Raw genomic sequence first — 4151 nt, 5'->3', positions numbered from 1 at the left:
TGTTCTTTTGAGCTTTGAGCTGCTGATTTATCACCTCACAAAACAAACACACAAACAGCCTTGACATGTAAGAAACAAGTCTGTCTCATTACAAAACCTTCTTTAAAGATGCGAGAAACAGCAGCTTCCATTTGCCCAAAGGGCACAATCAGTGAATCTTTGTGTCCCTCAGAACAACAAATTTAGCTTCTACAATCTGCTTTGTTAATCAAACTCTGAGAGATGAAATGACACAGCATGTTTTATAATGACACCTTTACATGATAGATGAACAGACCACTAGAAGGTTGTTGTACACTGTGTGCACAATGATTAGGCAAGTTCTATTTTTGAGGATTCATTTTATTATTGAACAACTACAGTGCTCTCGGTCAATCCAAATGGTAATAAACCTCAAACCTGAATATTTAAGAAAGCAAAAGTGAGGTTTGGGCTTTCTTAGGAGAATATCTACGTGTGCACATTTATTGGGCAATTATTAGTGGGTAGAATTATTATGCAACTAAATGAAAAACGAAAAGGGTCCCATCTCACTTGTTTATTTCATCTGTTAAGGTGAGAATAATAAACAAACAAATCAAAGCTTACAAATAAACATTTCTGTCATTTAAAAAAAAAAAAAGTCAGTTTCTTGACTCCCAGACACTGTTCAGAGAGGTGTTTTCCTTCACCGTAAATTTTCCGTTTAAGAAGGGCCCACAAGTTCTCAATAGGGTTTAGGTCAGGTGAGGAAGGGGGCCATGTCATTATTCTTTCATCTTTAAGGCCTTTAGTGGCTAGCCACGTAGTGGAGTACTTTGATGCATGTGTTGGAGCATTGTCCTGCATAAAAATCATGGTCTTCTTGAATGATGCAGACTTTTTCCTGTACCACTGCTTGAAGAATCTGTCTTCTAAAAACTGGAAGTAGGGTTTGGAGTTGATTTATAGTCCATCTTCAGCTTGAAAAGGTCCAATTAGCTCATCTTTAATAATACCAGCCCATACCAATACCCCACCTCCACCTTGCTGGCATCTGAGTCGAAGTGGAGCTCTGCGCCTGTTATTGATCCAGCCACAGGCCCATCTGTCACTCTCATCTCATAAGTCCATAAACCTTTAAAAAAAAGATTTGGCAGTTAATTTGCATAACACGTTTCTTGCGACCCTGTTGACTATTTGCAACAAAACGTTTGATGGTTCTTTGATCACGTCCCAATATCTTAGCAATTGTAAGAGTGCTGCATCCATCTGAAAGACTTATTAAATTGTTTTACTTTTTAGAGTCAGTTAAATCTCTTTTTTGGCCCATTTTGTCTGAGGAAAAGAAGCTGCCTAATAATTATACACACCTTGATATAGGGTGTTGATCTCCTTAGGCCTCATCCTCCCTCATTTCACAAATATACATCACCTGAAATGCCTAAATATCAGGTGAATAATTGTGGACACAGTGTATAGCTAAAACATAGCAGTTAATTGTGATGGCAATGCTATAACATAGTTACAATCTGAGGACCTGACTGTCTTCTAGTGAACTTCTCGTCTGACCTTGTATTTTGCTCAAGGCTCCAACACCTACTGATATGCTCCTGAAGAAATTGCCGGGGTCAGATCACAGATCATTTCATTATTGTACAGAAGAGAACCTGAGAAAACTCATGCACTCTCCAAACACAATATACAATTCTTCTGTTCTGTCCTATAATTGTGCCTCTATCTCCACTTGTCTCCCTCCAACCCAGTCTCATCAGAAAACGTTCAATGGCAACGTTGGTCCACTTGGAACGACGTTACCGTCTCACAATCTGGCCTCTCAGATTGTGAGATGGTAACATTTAGTGCTCCCATTGTTTTGCATTGGCGTGTTCTCACGTCACGTGACTCTCAAGCTCCCGTCTGCGGAGAGGAAAACATGGCGGAGATTCCCTGTTTTTTCAGATAAAAATATAATTTTGTAACTTAGTTTGGGCATAAAAATACATTCTGACACCATTTCTAGCGAGAAATGTGTTCTTTGCTTCCACAGTCTTCAGCCAGTTCGTGCTTATGATAAATATTTTAATAGTTATCACGCATGTGTTTATCGTTGCTATGATGGTTGCCATGCCACCACGGCGCAGCGTGGTGTTTAAATCACAGTCCCTGCGTGGTGTCCTTCAGTGATCGTGAATGTTATTCATGTTATATAATAGTAATATTTGAGGCTAGATTACATCTCTAATGAGAAGGATCCTGCGAGTCTGTTCATACCGAGGCCGGCCCGAGTGCGCGAGCGGACATGACGTGTGGCTGTCGTAAAAACCCTATTTGTAAACAACCAGTCCTTTAACTCAGCGCTACGTCATAAACACGGCGCGCTTGGAAGACCACGATGTCATCTTCCTTCTGTCAGGTGAGTAGTTTATTGTTTTTAAAGATCGTTACGATCTAGGTTTACAGTCCGAGTGCGGAGAGAGTCCGTCAATCCACACTATGGACGCTGTTCATCAGCTAATACGCCATTGTTAGCCACATGCTACAGCCCACTGTAGCCTGTGCTACCTGGGAGGTGTTGAAACCAGTTCAAGACGCTTAGCTCATCATTGAGGGACGCTACAATATAAATATAAACATGAATTTGATTTATGAATGCTTTAGATTAATAAGGAGTGTATTTCTCTACTATTACTCCACAATATCAGGTCAATTTGGTTTAATGTATAGTATGCACTATGACAATAATGTTTCCATGTTATGGAGTTGCGATTCATTTTATAAAACAATTGCTATGTTCTGTTTTTTAATCAAGGAGGATCCAAGTGAAGCTACAGGAGTTTCATTAACGTCAATAACTTGGACCGAACAGTTTGTTTTGCTTGATGAAGACCAGGAAGGGCAGCCTGGAGAGAAAGAGAAGCCGGGTTAAGCCCACTACCATCATCCATGTACCACAAGGAAGATGAGGGAGAGAAATGATCCTACCATTAAAGAGGTACTTTTAAGTTACATACCAGAAACACCATTTTATATAATGTGCAAAATATACATTTTTATTACATCCCCAAAGTACGCTTGCTGAAATACAAGTTAATATCACACTGAAAGAATTTTGATCAATCATGCTTCCCTGCTGTGATTGTTTAACTGGGAAAACAACTTTTTCCACAGGAAGGCAAGTAAATTTAAGGAATACATGTGCAAAGTTTTCCTCTGTTATGTATAATGATGACCCCCATCAAACATAATGTTAGCAATATTTACACCTTTTAATTTATACTGATTATTTCTATCTACATGTGTGAATTTGCCTTCATTAGTTTCAGAAAAGAGCGATGATGTATCGGTCAGTGGGCGGCAGCACGAGACTCCGCAAACTAGTCTGTAAGCAAAGTAGACGAAGGCATCGAGGTTGCGGCCTGCCATCATTGTTATTTTGCTTAAGGGACTGAATATGTTTCATGCAGGAATATTAGCATTTCCCTTATATCTACCAAAACTGCTTGTTTCACAGACTGCAGTTTTGTTTTGATCCGATGTGGTGTGCAAATACAACCGTATCTGCAATGGGTTGTGGGGCATTAACATTTGTAACTCTAATTTTGTTTTGACAGACTGTGAAAAGAACGTTGAGAACATCACCACTCTACAGGAAGACACAGTCCAGTAATGGGTGTCAGAATTTCAGTAGTGAACGACAGGTACTGTGGAAAAATGTGTGTCATTGTTGTACAATGTCCTTTGACTCTGTTTACACAAGGTTAACACAAAAAGGTTTGATTGTAAACTGATATTGGTATGAATTCATGTTATTCTCCTCTTCACAAGAAACAAACAATCCAAATTACCTGCAGAAAGCCCTTGATGGACGCTTCAGCTGCATCGTCAGACTGGGGGTCGAAGGCCTCTGCTAGCATAGGCTACGGGTTTCACGCCATTGTCAGTCTCCTGTGAGAGTACAGCCCCAAGACCACTATAGCTGGCATCAATTTCTAAAATGAAAGGTCGTGTGAAGTCGGCATATACTAACACTGGGGACCAGACCAACTTTGCCTTTAAGGCCTCAAAGCTCGCCTCACACTGAGGTGTCCACGCAGCACCTAAAGTTAGGCCTGGCCCCTTCTTGGATTTGGTACCTGCCAGCTCGGCCACAAGTTTATGCAGAGGGCCGGCCAGCTTTGCAAAGCCCTCTA

The 4151-nt window shown here is 40.5% G+C and overlaps 1 long non-coding RNA gene across 1 annotated transcript; it reads left to right on the top strand.

Annotated features, from left to right (window-relative positions):
* The first annotated feature begins 2122 nt into the window (after positions 1-2122).
* On the top strand, positions 2123-3845 carry LOC128425087 (uncharacterized). Its single transcript, XR_008333090.1, has 3 exons — positions 2123-2374; positions 2771-2953; positions 3573-3845. It is a non-coding gene; the product is annotated as an uncharacterized LOC128425087 (long non-coding RNA).
* Positions 3846-4151: the final 306 nt, after the last annotated feature.

The sequence above is a fragment of the Pleuronectes platessa genome, chromosome 19 (assembly GCF_947347685.1).
Source record: "Pleuronectes platessa chromosome 19, fPlePla1.1, whole genome shotgun sequence".
Taxonomy (NCBI): Eukaryota; Metazoa; Chordata; class Actinopteri; order Pleuronectiformes; family Pleuronectidae; genus Pleuronectes; species Pleuronectes platessa.
The sequence above is the reverse complement of the archived record's forward strand: the minus strand, read 5'-3'. Positions and strand labels throughout refer to the sequence as shown.